This window comes from Ambystoma mexicanum, chromosome 11, assembly GCF_040938575.1.
Source record: "Ambystoma mexicanum isolate Mex_15411 chromosome 11, UKY_AmexF1_1, whole genome shotgun sequence".
Taxonomy (NCBI): domain Eukaryota; kingdom Metazoa; phylum Chordata; class Amphibia; order Caudata; family Ambystomatidae; genus Ambystoma; species Ambystoma mexicanum.
In genome coordinates, this window is record NC_090934.1 from 104,826,252 (window position 1) to 104,843,694 (window position 17,443).

Below are 17,443 nucleotides of genomic sequence, written 5' to 3' on the forward strand. Positions count from 1 at the left end.
GCTCGAAATAATAAACTCTGTAATTAGCTGACGTTTAATCAAGCACCCAGGCAGCTCAGCCCAAATTAAAATCTAACGGAGTAATTAGCGGCAGTGCATTGTCCAATCAGGCCGGATCAATGCTTCGTCCTAATTCTTCCCGAGCGGACGTGGGTGAGGGGCGATAATGAGGGCCCGGAAACAGGGACTTGCTTCTGGCTCAAAGTTTAGACTTCCAAAGTTGGGTTGCGTTTGTTAAATGTATAAGCCCTTATTCCATAAAAACTAGCAGAGGGGGTAAATAATGGCGTGTCGGAATAATTTTAGTGTTGTCAATATTGGTATTGTGTATTAACACCAGTGGTATGGTGGCACGTGTTAATAACCGCCAGCTTTAAAAAATAACAGCATCAACGCACATATGTTCATGATTTTGTGTAATGCAGTGATTATTTAATGGTGATCTTCATTTGTCCTAGTCATTCTCTTACTCGTCCCAGTGCAGAACGTGTGGTGTTTACCTCCCACGGGAACCCCTTTTCTATTTCTTGATCTACCCTGGGTCCGTGCCAATCCATTGGAGAAATAACCACACACCCTCAACCCAACCTCAGTTCCATGTAGCCACACCCCATTCAGCCAGGTTGGGCGGGAGAGGCGGGCCAAGGTACTTGGATGAGGAAGTATGACACTACGAGCAATGAAGATTACTGGTAAGTAATCGCTGCATTATGTCCACATCCCTCTTCCTCGACCCAGTATAGAAGATGAGGCATATCAACTGGATATGCTGAATGGGAGCAAGAAACACACAACAAGGAAATGCACCACCATGCAGCACTTTATTTTAAACCACAACATGCCAATACAGAGGATCACCCCCATAACCCTAGTGCCAAAGGCACACGCACCCACCCTGTGCAGATTCAGGCGGTGGTGATGGACAGGTCGGCTCAACTGATGGTCCAGCAAATATCAATAAGGGACACCACATGCGCCTCCGTCCAGGATGCCACCATGGACCACATGCACCAACCCTGCAGCCCCAGGGGAGAAGAAACCCCAGAGGACTAATAGGCCAAGGAGATGGCGTCCCACACCCACCTACTCATAGTGGGAATCCGAAGCTCCGAGATCCCCAAAGGTGACGAAGAGATTGTCAACTTTCCTGAAGGAACGAGAAAGCTCCAAAGAAGGAGAGCACACCCAGTAGTCAAGATGACTCCAGCCAATCTCTTCCGGAGAGACGGGGTCAGGGAAAAAGCCCAGAAGAACCACCTCCTGAGACAAATGGAACTTGCAGATAACTTTGAGAAGAAAGGATGGATCACACCAAGAAACAAAGCATGGTCCTGAACCACCAAATACGGGGGCCTGCCGGTAAGAGCACATATCTCCCCCAACCTCCTCGCCAAAGTAATCACCGCAAGGAAGGCAGTCTTAATGGACAGCTTCTTAAGTGAAACATCACTCAGCGGTTCGAAACGCACAGATAGCAGAGTTTCATGAAAAGGAGAAGATTTCACAGGGACAACCTCGAGATCAGAATAGGGCGAGCTAGGGTAAAACCTCCTCAACAACTGAGCCACTATGGAGGAGTCAGGCGGAGGGAAACCAGAAGGACCACGGAAAGCCCAACAGCCACCCACTGAGTCCTGAGAGTGGAAACCATTAACCCCTATGTCGAATCCGTCCTGCAAGAATTGTTGAACCCCCCTGGAACAGACAACTGGCAGCAATAAAACCATGTTGTAAACACCAGCGTTGAAACATCCCCCAGTGGCTGGAATAGGATTTCAGAGTGGACGGACGCTTGTCCCATTGGATAGATTCCACCAACTTATGGGAGAGCCCTTGTCCTTAAAGCCTTTCCCTTTCAACATCCAGACCCCATGACTGAACAAAGCCCAGGGCCTGCGGTACAAGGACCGGACGCACAACAAGAAGAAACACTGTGGAAGCCGCCAGTTCCAGGAGAAGAGTGAACCAACTGCTACAAGGCCAATAAGGAGCGACCAGATGGAGCATCCCTGCAGACTCCCTGATTTTCACTAAAACTCTGGGGAGAAAGAGGGAAGAAGGAATACAGGAGACCAGAAGGCTAGAGGAGAGCCATGGCATCCAAAGCCCACGCCCCTGCACAGGAAACTGGGAACAGAACGCGGGAGCCTTTCTGATCATGGGGGAGGCAAGCAGATCCAGCCATAGAATCCCAAACCTGTGGCAAAAAACAAAAATGCCCCCTTTCCCAGCACCCAGTCCGTGGATGGGTAGACCCTGCTGAGCTCGTTCGCAACACAGTTGTCCAGGCCCCTGATGTGAACTGCGCTGAGTGACAACATGTTCCTTTCTACCCAAAAACCCAGGTTCGCTGCCAACAGATCCAGAACCCTGGATCAAAGTTCCCCTCATCTGTGGATGTAGGACACAGCAGTGGTGTTGTCCATCCACAGCAAACCGCCTACCCCATCAAGGCCGAGCAAAGTCATTACGGACTGGGTAGGCCGCCGCCAACTCCCTCCAAATGAAAGACTTCAACGACTCCCCGACTGGCCACAGTTCTTGCCGAGACTGGGAATCCCGTCCTTCTCTCCAGCCCCTTATGCTGGTATCAGTGGTAAACGTGGTCGGCCAGGTCTGTGAGAGCGGAAACCCCTTCAGCAAATTTGGCAGATGGAAACACCACTGCAGGACGTGCTTCAGGGATGCCGGAATCAGGTGAAGTCCCAGCTGCCCTCTATCCAGAACATATGTAAGTGGAGCAACAACGGGCGCCAGCAAGCCCATGGCAACAGAAACACAGAAGCGACCACGTGACCCAGGGACCTGAGTAACTACTGTTTCAAGCCATGAGCAAAGGACACCAAAGCCCAAAGTGTCACCTGCCGGTTGAATGCCCTTGAGAAGTACCAAACCCCCCTGAGACTACATCCGAGCCCAGATGAACTTAAGGTCCTGAGACGGAACCAAGTGGGACTTGCGCCGATTCACCAGAAGACCCATCTTTCTAGGAAAGCGCAAGTCAGCTGATTCTGATGGGACAACAGATCCCTGGAGGAGACTGTCATCAACCAGTCATCCAGGTATGGATGCCCAGAAGGTTAAGCCAAGTCACCACCAGATACTGGTAAAAACTATTGAGGAAGATTTGAACCAGCACCAGAGGGCTGTAAACTGGTAGTGTCTTCCTGCCACCAAGTACCTCAGGAATTGCTGGTGAACTCGCCACATGGGGACATGGAAATATGCATCCTGCTGAGTAGAGAGAAGGCAGGAAATCCCCCTCCCAAACCAGCGAAATCACTTACTGCAGGGTTTCCATTTTGAACTGGTGGGTAACGATGAAGTGGTTCAGGGCCTGATGATCATCCTGAACTTCATCCCTTGGTTGGTCAACAGAAAGATAATCCAGTAGACTCCCAACCGTTGTTGCATTGGCGGAACCAGCCTGACCGGCCTGACGGCCATCTTCTGAAGGAAGTCCTCCACTGTCTGGTGCATGGCTGCCCACTTGGCTGATCACGGGGTCAGAGGAGTCTGAACGACTCCGGAGGGGACTGGGAGGGACTGGAAGTCAATATGGTAGCTCACCGGACAGTCCAGTTGCCCCATGGGTGCTGGGATTTTTGAAGCCACACTTTCCAGAACTCTTGCAGGTGACCCCCAACTCTGGCCTTGTGCCAGGACTTCTGAGGTCTCTGAGGATGATGGTGGCGTCTATTCATGGGAGCCCAATGGGGTTGTCTCTCATAAGCCGATGAGCCGAGATCCAAAGGAGGAAGGCCTACCCTAAGAAGAGGATAGAGCAGTAGATAGATACTGGGACAATGAGGTAATGCAATAAAAACATTGATTGTAAAAAATATTTTTATTAGTAGTTTTAAATGATTCTACTCTTCATACGTCTCTGTGGGTGAAGAGGGTTGGGGAGTAAGTACCAAGGTAACAACACAACTCTTCTCTTTCTACACCTCCTAGTCCCTCTTCCTCATCCCAGTCCTTTAACCGTGAGGTGGATGTCTCTTACACAGACCTTTATGTGGAAGCCAGCATTTTCTTTCTGTCGAGTGAGATTTTGCACATTCTCCTAGGCCAACATTATCCATTCCATTTGGGATACACTACTCCAGTCCTGGTTTTATCTTTGTATTCCTGGATTTGTAATCCTCACATTATAATGGGGAAATCCGGGACTACAATTCTCACAATACATAGTCCGAAACAGGACTGGCATCGGGTCTCCCAAATGGAACATGTAATGTTGTCATGTATGCAGTGTGAAAATACCCAATGTGCAAATACATGTGATCATCTAGCACCTTGACAGCTGCCTAGTATATTATTTTCAGAAAGTGTACTACATCAATTTAACAGTGAATTTGCACAATTTATTTTAAATGATGACTGCCTTCCAACAGATGGTATCATATCCCGCAGAGAACGCTGCACCACTTGCCAGCTTTAGTCTTTGTAAGGGTGCAGAAATAAGGCTCGGTTACAATGGTGGCATGTTTTGGGGTATACACCTTTATTAATAAAAGAGGTTTGGAAAAATGCCTCTCTATTCCTAAAGCTAAGAGGCATTTCCCTATCTCAAAGGAAAATAGAGACATTGTCAGGAATCCTGAAATAGCGAAGTCTGTCACAGTCGGGTCCCAGAAACCTACTTCTTTCCCAAACACTAATACTAGATAACTGTGCAACTGTCATGTGTGTGCTTCAAACAACAAAAAAGTTCCCAGTTTTGTTGGCAGTAAAATGGGATGCAAAACAATGTTCTGAAATGCAGGATTTCAAAGCTAGGGATGTGCTCCTTTGCCCCAATACCATATTTCAATGCTAGGGTTATGCTCCTTTTCTCTAGACTTCCTCTTGTCCCATGCTCATTCCTCTTAGAGCTCCTGAGCCCCTTTTCTCTTAGATACAATATAAATGAGTACTTCACAAGGTAATGCATCTTTTGTTCATGTTTCTTTATCCTGTTCACTTGGTGCAGCTTGCTATCAAGCGTAGGATTCCCTTTTGTCAGTTCTGGGGTTCTTTAGCCTTTTGCTTCCAACCTCTCAGGTGGGTGCAAGTCCCAGACTGACAATACTTTGCACGGCTTGGTTCACTCTCCTATCAAGCCTGTGTTTTCTCATTAACTGTCTCGCTTTCTTTCAAAAGGTCCCAGACCCTCTTTCTCTCATACGGTGGCAGGCCCCAGACGCTCAATTGTGTGGTGTACCCGTGTGGTTCACTCTTCTCCCAAGCATACAATTCTTCCAATTTCCCTTCACTTGAATTCAGGGTCCCAGACCCCTTGGTCTCAACCTCTTATTTGGGTGCAGGTCCCAGACTCACACAGCTGTGTTGCCTCCCCTTGGTTCACTCTCCTGCCAAGTAGGCAACTCATTCAGGATCCCAAACCCATGGCTTCTGCTTCTCTTATTTGGGTGCATATCCCAGCCATGCACTTATTTGCTGTATATGCTTGGTTCACTCTCTTGTCAAGTATCCTGTCAAGTATACACATCAGTCAGGGTCCCAGGCCCTCTGATTCTCTTTCTCATAATTGGGTTTGGTCTCAGACTCGCACTGCTGCATTGCCCACCCTTGGTACACTCTTCTGCCAAGTATGCAACTCTGTCTCGTGTTCTCTTATTTAGGTGCAGTCCCAGACTCGCACTGCATTGCTGTGTATGATTTGTTAATTCCCCTGCAAATATACAAGTCACTCAGGGTCCCAGACACCCTACTTCCAGCTTGGTATCGCTTCCCCAGGCCTGCTGCACCTTCTGGACACCCCCATGGTACCTGTTTTCTTGCTTCTTACATGTCTCTGTTGCTCCCGGGCAGCTACATCCCTCTGCAAGGCTCTGGCAGCATTCAGATCCCCAGTGGTGTACGCAGCAGCTCTGCAGGCACCAAATGCCTCTCGGCTGCGCGTTCTCCTTCTCCCGTGCTTTGCCAGTCTTTGGGACGGCTGGAGGATTCTCTCTGAAAGATTGAAGAATATCAAGGTTTACTACCAGATTAATAGAATTATGCCAGTCACAAGGTCAAAGTGACAATTGTACTTTTATTAACAAACAGTTGTCTGGCTCTCCACACCCTGCAGTGTGTGCAAGCAGACACCGTGAGGTGAGAGAGTCATGATCATTCCACAAATGCATATATTTATACACATTCTTCGCAGCCTTGGACACATTTTCAACTGCTCATCATGTAATACATTACCTAGGGTTCATGACCTAATTACATAACTAATTCAAGCTTAAACATCTTTGCATAGTTCGCTGTTTTCCATCAAACATTTCAGATGTTTTCCACATACAAGACACAAATGTAACATTTCTCATTGTACTCACTTATATTTGTCTACCTTTTGTTCTTAAGGTTAAAGTCAGTTAGTTTCAAGGAGAGAAGACAAGGATTTCTGCAAAAGAGCATTTTCAGCTATTTGTTATTTTACTTTGCTGTTGGAAGAGGGAAGGCATTGTTGGCATAGATGTTATCTAAAAAACTGATTAGTACAGCTTTTTTTTAGGTTCAAGTTTTTTCAGTATAGGATAAACAATCCACCGTAGCAGCTTCAACATTCTTATCTATGTTGACATCATGAAACAACACAAAGTTCTTTTGGTTCTGCTGAAGCCAAAAACACAAATTCTACATATGGGACAGAAAGCAGGAGTCGATCAAAATGGAGGATAACTCAAAATGGCGGCGTAGTCAGCATGTTTCCAGTTCATTCATTGCGATATTACAGTGCAATGGGAATGTGCCTAGTCCAATATTTACTATCAGGCAGTATTATGCAAGATATATTTTCACATCTCCCTTTCCTCACGTTACGGCTTCCCTGACAGCTTGTGTTGAATGCCTTCCTGCACAGCTCCTGCTGTTCATCCTTGCTAGACTGCTCTCTGTTGTCAGCACCCAGCTGATCTGATTTGTTACTCCCCCAGGGGATCATTTTACTTCTTTGGACCAATCACTTGTGGAAAGACGCTAGACCAGGCTTGTCCAACCTTTTTGAATGTGGGGCCGAAGCATTAACTTTTTGTCACCCAGTGGGCCGGCGAGCCAAAAGTCAACAACCTCACCCAAAGCAGTATATTAAAAAGCGATATTGTGTGACCTTTGACACAATAGCATCACAGGCAGTGGTGGCCATGCAGTCCCAAGGATAGCTTTTGGTGTCATGGGCAGTGATCAAAGGTTAGTTGCATGTGATTTCTTTCAGTGTCTATGTGTTAATATTTTTCTGAAATAGTGGGGGCGACCAAGCGTAGCGAGGGAGCTACAAGGTTCTAGGGAGGGTTTGGAGGGTTTGGGGGGTTCCCTCCCCACCCCCCCAAGAATTATTTTTCAAATATGGGGTTGAAATGGTGCATTTTACAGCAGAAATGGTGACCAAAAAGCCATAAGTGTACAATCAGTTCTAAAGGGGAACATGAAAATGCCATGTCACCAACAGCAGAAAAGAACATTTTACAACACAACACATTTTAATGATCTATGTGTCCACAGTGTAAGACAGCACTGTCACTGATGTAACACATTGACATGCTGGTTGTACCCAAAATATGCCTCTGTAGCAACATGTCTATGCTGGCTGTTCCCAATTTAGGCCAGCATTGTCCTGTACAAAGCATTATTGATGCTGCCTGAGCATGTGCAGTGTGCCCAATACATATGGCAGCTTATCTCTGTAATACACATTACTTCTGTGGTGATGAAAGAAGCATAATTCAATTCAACAGATAAAATGTGGAAAAGTGATCACCCAAAGGTGAACCTAACTGAAGAAACGCAATGTGAGCACAATCTAAAAGTATGCAACCTAGCAGGCCTAGTGCACACTTTACCTTTTCCTTCACCAATAAATCGGGGGGGAGAGCGCGAACGCAGTCCCCCACTACCAGACATAATGCAGTCGTGTATCCCGCATTTGGGAACATAGCAGGGGTCAGCAAATCCGATGTGCAATGGGTAAGTCTCACCCTGGGAGATCTGCCCTTGAGATCACATTCTCCCCTGCCAGCTAAGTATGAGTTGCATGCAAGAGGGCAGGGGTTGGGTCAGTTCTGGGAAGCCCCGCTAAGCGAGGGTGAGAAGGCAGGCCCTGACCCAGCCCCAACCCCCCAATCACCGGAAGCTCTGAGCGTCTGCAGAGCTGCCTGTCCCGCTCCAGCAGGCAGAGCCCAGCAGAAGAGCAGATTGTAGCGCAGTTCCTTTCTCCCATCAGGTGCTGCTCGGCCCAAGATTTGTATAAATAGCAGGATGGCTTGAGCAGGCCTGTTGCAGTCTGCCCACTGGCCTGTCAGCCCCACACGGGCCCATGGCCCTCCTGAGCGTAGCTGCTCAGCGCTGGCCCCATTCACACCATCATAATCATCCTGGACCTCGACGCTCCACCACCCCTGAATCTCAGAGTTCTGCTCAATGACAATGCTGAAGCTTTGACATCTTTGCCGCAACCACATGCCGTGTTGTGTCAGCCGAGCCTGCACAGCGCCAAAGGCAAGTATTCCCTTGTCAGGGCCCAGAGGTCACTGAGTCTTCCAGTGCCATCCACTTGGCACGGCCTACTGAATGTGGCGAAATTGGCATTCGCCATAAAAAAGGCAGAGAAAGTTTATTGATACGATTATTTATGTGTCCACAGGTCAATCACAGCATGGCTGGGATTTGTAAGGGGGCCATGGTGATTGAATCGGGTTTACTGGTGAAAGGATGGTGATCCAGCACAGAGCGGCTCCTTTTGTGCCAATGTTTCCAAGTCTCCCCCCAAAAATATTGTGACTGATGATGCTGATAGCAGTGTAGTAGAGTGAGTGTGCGCTCAGAATTCTCATCCGTCTTGTTCTTTTATGTGTCCCGAATAGAGCACAGAGTAGTTTTGCGCACAGGCACATTTGTTTTTTTTACTCAAGCATTGTCCAACATACGGCCTGGCGGGCCACATAAAATGGCTTGGCGGGCCGCATTGTGGCCCGCGGGCCGTACGTTGGACAACCTTGCGCTAGACTGTTCACTCTGCTTCTTCAGTGGGATCTTCAGTCTCCCAGTGATCTTCTTCTTCACAGTGCCAGCATCCACATTATGTCTAAAACCCTATGAGAAACCAAAGAGTGTCTCACCTGCTAGTTCCAGACGATGTCTCTCTAAGGTGTAAGGGCACGGCCATCGCCTTTAGATCCAGACCCTGGTGGTGGATCATTGCTGAATGATCACCTGGGTGAGGGATCTGTGGTAAGGCAGCCGATGGTGAGACATGGTATTTCCCCTTTCCCGTAACCCATCCTATTTTATAGGATGTTCCAACGTTCCAACCCCCCCCCTTTCTATGTAAACACTGGGTTGAGGAAGAGGACGACTGAGAGTAAAGAGGCTATCCCTTACATATCTCATCAGACATGTCCCTCTAATCGGGTCAGGCAAAGTCAGGCAGTTGACTTTAATCACATACATCTTATACCCATTAGCTCTCCCCACTTGGATAAAAGGCGGAAACCAGGAACACACTCTGAGCAAGGTGGAACACAAGAAGGAGCAGAACCTCTGGGGTGAAGGCAAACCTACTGGAGCAGAGCGACCGACAGAGGGACGAGTGCAATGGGTAAACACCCAGGAGATCCCTGGAGGAGGTTGTTGCCTCCGTAGAACCGTGGAAGATACACAGAGAGGGCCAAATCCCAAACAAGAAAACTGCATTGTGTTTCAAGGACGCCAGTGGCACTCCCTGTTGAACAACAGAGTTGGGGATGTGAGGCCAAGCCTCTGGCATTAACCTTGACTTTTCAATTAAAAAACGTAAAGACAAGAAAGGAATGCACATAGCTGGTGAGTTGGTGAGTGACATGAAAGGCTGGTGTGTGTTAATGAAAGATTGAAGTTGCAACAGTATATCTCACAATTGAAGGCTGCACACATGCCGATGAGACACAAAGGAAGGCAGATCTTTGGTGAATTTTAAATTACTGATAACTGTGAAGCAAGTGATACAGAGTAGCAGAGTGGTCCAGTGACAGGAAATAGCCCACTTGAAAGTCTCTGCAGAATGTGTGATATCTTGCTATAAAAACAGCAAAGTGAACAAACTCTGAAATGCACAATGGTCAAGATTATTAACCCCAGTGAAAGGGGAAGGTAAAAGGTGAATACTTTAAGAGAAAGACGTCAATGAACATGTGTGCTTATGGTACTGAACTACCAAGACCAAGAGACACTGGGGAAAATAACACAAGAGTGTGAGCTGAAGAGAAAGTTGAAGTGATCCTGTTGAGGTCTACGGTAAAAGCCTTGCATATTCGAAAGTCTTCGACATCAGTGAAACAGTATGAGCCCGACAGAGGGAGACCAGGAGTGTGATAAGTTAGGGGAAGGGAACCCCTAATGAATGTGGATAAAGCTTGGGGAAAGAAACCTCTGTAAGCGCTTTGATTATGAGGTCTGAGCCCAGCTGAGGGAGATCTACGTTGAATCAGGTTCTTTTTGGCTGAAAAGCAGACCTATATGCTGTGACATAACTGCGTGAACATTTGTTGAACTGTGAAAGAACTTTTGGGAGCTGGAAAATGTAACTTTAACATGGAAGGCCAAGCGGCCCTCGATCCACATTTTGAACTGCCTTGTTTTGAGAACCTGAGCCAGAGTGTGTCATCCCGATTATATCCGTGCTGTCCAACCTGGGGAGGAGAGCTGACTCAGCTATTTTGATACTTTATGTTATAACACTGATGTTACTTTGCATCCATATTCCCCTTTACACACTTTCTGTATGAGAGAAATGGTAGGCATTAGGTTGTGTTAGTATAGGCTATTTTGATTTGGCAAACAGACTGTGTTTTCTTTATTATTTGATGTTAGAGACTACTTCCATCATAGCTATAGCACAAAGCAGGAGTTATTCCAAACCCCAAAAATTGAATAAAGATTTTGAAACTTGTACTTCTTGTGTCAGTGTCATACTTGTGTTGCCATGCCTCACTTTCAACACTTTGTATGTTTTGGTCTCTCACTCTTGTTGTGTTTGTTGGTTTGACTGACTTTGCAAGAAAATATGTGAACTCGATCTAGCGGGGGGAAGGAGGATTTAGGGTTCAAGAAGGGGTTGTGTGTAATGAAGCAGGATCATACTTCATTCTCTGATGGTTGTCCACAATCCGACACTGGGATTCCTTCCTTATGTGGTCCTCCCTTGGTGCACCACCTCCAGGGGGACTATTGTACTGTGGATGCACCACACGGGGCCCATGAGAAAGGTCTCCTCCTAGGGAAGAAGGGACGATATCCTCAGATTGTTCACATCTTCCACCTGCCCCCGCCAAGAGCCTTCCTTCAAGCTCTACAAAAACCTTCCACCAAAGCCAACAGAGAAGAAATTAACTCACTTAAAGTTTTGAAAGACTAAGGTAACGCCAGCGTCCAGGCAACCCCACTATGGAAAACTGGCTGGGTGCCCTGTTTACCCAATTACGGCTTGCCTGCAATACCCACCCGAAGCAATCACCATGGGCATGACTCTTATGAACTAAAGATCCTTGTTGGCTTCGGTATCTCCAGCTTTAACTCTATGATACCAATAATTGCTGCAATTGCGTTTGATGCCTTTGTCACATTTTGTTCTAATGCAAACCCTACTTGCCTCCTTAATTAATTGGAGTGTCTAAGCATTAAACCTGTCTTATTAGTACCATTTCCTTTGTCTGTACATTAAGCTTGTTTCATTATTAACTTGTACCATTTTTGCTTGTGTTGTACCTTTTTCCCCATACGTATGGGATGAGAGTTTTACTGGTGTTCGGCGCCCACACAAAATATGTTTAGGTTACACTTTCCACCTAATTTCGGAGTAGTAAACATGTTAATGTTAATGTTAAAGTACATTTGTACCGCGCACTGTCACCACCGGAGTGGTCCCCTGGCGCTCTGGCGGTTCTGAAAGAGGAGGGGAGGTTGAGTTATTGGGAGGAAGCAGGAAAAGTGCAAGGGAGCAGTGATGTGCTGTTGGCGGCCTCAGCCCAGTGGGTCCGTTGGCTGGGCCTGGGGTGTTTGCGGCCGGTAGTCATCGTGTACTGTTGTGCAAGACTAGGTGTGTTTTTGTTTTGTTGATGCAATGTAGTGAAGTTTGTGCGGCTTGTTGTGCTGTAGGTTTTGGTTGTGTTTGGTTTGGAGTTTGAGAGGTGTATGCAGAAAGGGAAATTTTGTTTGTAGGGTTGGTTAATTTGCATCTCTATCCTGAATTGAGGCGCTCGGCTTGCATAGTCTCCCTTGATGCGGCTCTGTCCTGATCAGGGTCCGGCTGGCATAGAAGGTTCCTTACTCCTCTGGCCCCCACCTCTAACAAGCTCTCTCATAGCTCCCCTTATCCTCTCTTCCTGCTCTGTGGCCTTCCAATGTCAACCTCTCAGGTAGTGTGGTGATTGCCAATATCTCGACAATTCCACACCACTGTGGTCCCTGGCGGTAACTAGGGGCAGGCGAAGTGTTGGTGGGATTGTCTGGGGTAGTTGACTCCATCTCCATGCGTGCCACCTGTGTTTAGTCTATCCGGAGTCACCTGTCCAGGTGCTGTGGGAGTTATCCTCTCGGGTCGGGGATGTCCGTCTCCTTTCCGGTTTAGTCATCCTTTTTCCGGTTTTGGTTTCCATATTTAGTCTGTGGTGTTGAAGAGCCAGGTTTTTAGTGATTTCCTGAATTTTCTGTGATTTTTAGTGTTTCTTATTTCTTTTGGGATGTTGTTCAAAGTTTTTGCGGCAAAGTGGTAGAAGGAAGTGCCTCCAAGTTTTTTCTTAAGGTATGGTTTGCGTTCCATGGTGATTTCATTGTTTGATCGGAGGGGTCTCATTGGTATGTAGACTTATTTTCTTTTGTAGGAATTCTGCTCCTTGTCCGCTGATTGCCCTGTGCGTTATGCACATTGTTTTGAAGGTGATGCATTGTTTTACTTGGAGCCAGTGTTGTGTTTTTAGGGCTGGAGTGATGTGGTCTCTTCTGGATAGTTTGAGGAGTAGTCTTGCTGCTGCATTTTGGATCTGTTGCAGTTTCTTCAGGAGGTATTCTGGTATTCCGAATAGGGTTGTTTGCATAGTCAATTTTTGACATGTTTAGTGCGATGATGGTGAGTGTTTTGTGCGTGAAGGAGAGGAAAGGTAGAATTCTTCTTGCCGTGTGGAGGAGGAAGAAGCAATTCTTCACTGTTGCATTTATTTGTGGTTCCAGGGTTAGGCTGCTGTCCATTAAGACTCCCAGATTATTTACTACCTTCGATGGTGGTGGTGCGTTTCCCATTTCCGTAGGCCATGATATGGTGGTTTTGTTCTCTTGGTCTTTGGATACGATCATGATTTCTGTCTTTCCTGGGTTGATTTTCAGGTTGTTGGCATCCATCCAGTTGAAGACTTCTTTTAGACAGTCGGTTAGGGATGAATGGTCGGTATCAGTGTCTTTGATTTTGTAGATGATCTGAGTGTCATCTGCGTAGTTGTAACATGTAATGTTGTATTTTTTGAAGATTCTGATGACCGGAGTCTGATAGATGTTGAAATATAGTGGAGATAGTGAGGATCCTTGTGGCACTCCACAGTCATTAACTCGTGGAGTGGATTTGAAAGGTTTTATCCATACGGTTTCTGTTCTGTCTGCTAGGAATGATTTGGTCCAGCGTAGTGCTGTGGCTGTTATGCCTATGTCTTCTAGTCTTTTGGTCAGGGTGTCGTGGCTAACTGTGTCAAAGGCTGCAGAGAGGTCGAGCAAAATAAGGGCTGATGTAGTGTTAGAGTCTGTGTTAGTTTTGAGGTTGTCCCAGATGGATAGTAGTGCGGTTTCTGTTCCTCTCGCTGGTCTCAAACTGTTTTGAGCTTGATCCAGCAGGTTGTGTTTTTCTACGTGTTCTTGGGTTAGTTTATATACATAGGTTTCTAGAAGTTTCGCTGGGTAGGGGATGTTAGAGATCGGCCTGTAGTTGGAAAGGTCATCCACGTCACCACTTGTATTTTTCAGGAGTGGCATGATGTATGCTGATTTGAAGATCTTCGGTACAATCCCTGTTGATAGTGATAGATTTAGAAGATTTCTGTAGTGTTCTGCCGGTGATCCTTGCGTGAGGATTGATTTGTAGATGTCTCGGGGACAGGGATCCATGGTGATCCCGTTTTCTTGCTCCGTTTTACCAGCATTGCGAATGCCTCTGCTGATATTTCAGGAAAGCTTTGGAGTTTGTGCTGTAGTTCCGTGTTAGGTTTGTTGGGTTGTGTGTTGTGGTTGGTTGCTTTTGTATGATTTGTCGGATGTCATTGTTTTTTTTTTTTAAGTGGTCTGCCAGGTCGTTACATAGTTTTTCTGAGGAAGTTGGGGTGTTATTGCAGCCTGGTGGGTTTCTCATTTCTTCAATGATGCTGAACATTTCTTTTTGTGTGTTGGTGGCATTGTTGATTCTGTCATCGTAATGTCTTCTCTTTGCCTTTTGAATTTCCTTCTTGTATGCGTGGATTTGTTTATGGTACAGTGTGTTTTTCCCTGGGTTGTATTCTTTCCTCCATTCCAATTCCATCTTTTTGTTTTCCTTTTTCATGTCATTTAATAATGGGGTGAACCATTTTGCCATTGCTCTTTTTTTTGATGGGGTGAACAGCTTTTCTGGGGCGATCTTGTCTATTGTATCCACGATCCATTTGTGCAGTATCTCTGCTTTCCCGTCTAGGTCTGCTAGCTCCAGTTCTGTAGTTGAGGGTTTTGTTAATTCCAGCTGTTCTAATAGGTTGCTTTCTTCGATGTGTTTCCAGTTTCTTTTGATGGTGGTTGTGAGTTACGGGTGTTGGATCTAGGCTTGGGTAGGCAGAGTGATCACGAATGGGATGATGAGATGGTTGCTCCATAGTATTTGTATCGGAGGTGCCGTGGTGATGAGTTTTTCTTTGGCGAAAATTGCATCTAGGGTGTGTCCTGCCAAGAGTGTTGCTCCTTTGACTAGTTGTCATAGTTTCATGGTGCTTGTTCAATTAGTGAGTTTTGGGAGTTGGCGTGGCTGTCTTCAAACCAGATGTTGAAGACCCCCAGGATGATTAGGTGTTCGTGGTTGATGGCTAAGTTCGTGATGGCTTCTATGAAGTTGTCGACGAATGTTGCATCATATGTTCGCGGTCTGTAGGATGAATGTGATGTTGGTTTTTGGGCTCGCTGTTAGATGTATTACCATGGTTTCGCAGTTGAGGATGTTAAGTGGTTCGTCCGGTTTTATTTTCAGGTGTTCTTTGAATGCTATAGCGATGCCTCCTCCTTTTTTGTTTTTCCTGTTTATTTGTAGGCATTTGAAGTCGGTCGGAAGGCAGCTTTGGAGTGTGATTTTGTAGTTGTCGTCCAGCCATGTTTCTTTGATGAACAGGATATCAATGCTGTTGTTGTCGAGTAGGTCGAAGGTCTCTGTGAGTGTTTTGACATGGATCTTGCATTTATTAGATTGCAGTGAAGTTTGGAGGTGCTGTTTGGTTTGGGCTTTGTCAAGGTCGTCTTCTGTTCGGTGTTGAGGTTTCCTTCCTGGTCGGTCATTTGTTGGGCTGTGAAATTCGGGGTGTCAGTGTCTTTGAAAAGTTCTTCTAGGTTTTGTCTTGGTTTTTTTGTGTTTTTTTGGCGTTCGTCTTCCGGGAGTTGTGGTTGTTGATTGGAAGTACCTCTTGCTTTGGTGATGTAGGGGGTTATTGCATCGGTCGTCGGTTTGTTGTTTGTGTTGATTAACCTTCTTCTACTTGCTTGTGTTAGGTTGTTTGATGTTGCTGCTTCTAATGTTGGGTTGGATTTCTGTGGTGGCCAGTTGTCTGCAAGGTATGGAGTTAGGTAGAGGGATTTTTTTCTTCTCTCAGAATTGCTTTGGTTTGTGTTCCTGTCTGTGGGGGTCCAGTCTATGGTTTTTGTTCTAAGTTGCTGTTCTGGAGTGTTTGTTCTTTCATCTCTTTGTCTTTTCCTTGGAATGGGTCATTTGCATGGCATTGTAAGATTGAGAGTTGTTTAGTCTTTGGTGACGTCTAGTTGGTCCTGCTTTGGTCTGGTTGTCTTGTGGCCTTGTGGTGTGGTGTCGGGTGAGGGGGTGTCCGCTACTAGTTTGGGCTCCGTCTGTAGGTGGTATTCCGGCTGGGGTTGGTGACTCGTTCAGTCGCTGTCCTAGGAGGGGAAGGGAGGTGGTAGGGTTATTAAGTTGGGTGTTATCGGTGGCTCTCTTTACTGTCAGTCTCCCTGAGCGCGGTTCACTGTAGTGAGAAGGCTGTGTAGGTTGGGAAGGGTATATGCTGGTTGGAGGCGGCTTGGATGGGCGCAGCTTGGACATTCGCCTAGTGATACGAGAGGCCCTAGTCGGAGTGACCCCCACCGTAATTCACTGGTGACTTGAGAGTTAGGTAAATTTGCGAGTGAGCTGGATTTTAGATACCTATATAGTGGGAGAGAGGCCTATCAAAGCAGTTTGGAGATCCTCAGTGCCATTTGGGTACTGTCATGATCTCTGCTTCCAAGAGGTCAGGACTTGCCCAACTCCCTTGGAAGCAGACCCATAACCCAGGTTCCGAGCGCCAGCCGGTCCCAATTGGGACCTTTTGGACTCTGTCCTGGCGCCGGTGGCGCCAGGCTCATAAATGTGCCCAGTCCCAGCGCTGGAAGCGCCGGGCTCATAATGCTTGGGTGGACTTACCTGCGGCAGACCATGCTGCTTACTTACTTGCCAGTTGAGCCTCTGATCCTCTTCTGTTCGGGACTACTTTTCCTGTTGGGTGGGGCAGGAGCCACTCCCTAGGTTCAGAACCCTGGAACTCTTCTGGAAAGCAGGGACTCTTTTCTTTCCTAGGCGTGGCTGTGGAAGGAGTCACCTAAGCACTACAGGAGGCTATTTAAACCACACCCGATGGATGAATCTTGCTTTGTGTTATTCTGCATCCTCTGCAGCAGAACGCTCATCGTGTCTTCTGCATCTGATCCTGGGCTAAGGAAAAAGGCTTCCATCCTGAATCCAGTCTTCAGCAACACCTATAAAGACAAGAAAGAACAGGTTAGCATTACGGTCTTCAGTGACAGCGCTCCTTTTACCTGATCCATCGGCTGTCATCAACGCCTCGCACTGCATTCCGGCATCTGAAAGACAAAAGCTTACCAATTCTGCGCACGCTCCGGAGGCCTTCAGCGCTGCATCCCGCATCTGAAAGATAAAACAAGGTGCGTTTAAAGACTTTGGGGAACTTAAATACTCACGAGCCATTACTCCTTTCACATCTAACCCAGTGGGTATTCGGGCACCCTGCAGCCACTCCGAACTTATACCTGCAAAGGAAAAAGATAGTTAGAGCGCGCCGTGAAGCAGGCAGCAAGTGCTTACTTACGTGCTTCAAGGCGCTTTTATTCATCACACGGGCTCCATCTTCGCCATCGCCGGAACCCTGCAAAACAAGATACAACATTACTAAAGACTTTTAAAGACATTTGAATTACTCGA

At 46.8% G+C, this 17,443-nt stretch overlaps 1 non-coding gene across 1 annotated transcript; it reads right to left on the bottom strand.

Moving 5' to 3' along the window:
* Nucleotides 1-7,854: 7,854 nt before the first annotated feature.
* Nucleotides 7,855-8,016, bottom strand: LOC138505302 (U1 spliceosomal RNA). Its single transcript, XR_011280116.1, has one exon. It is a non-coding gene; the product is annotated as a U1 spliceosomal RNA (small nuclear RNA).
* Nucleotides 8,017-17,443: the final 9,427 nt, after the last annotated feature.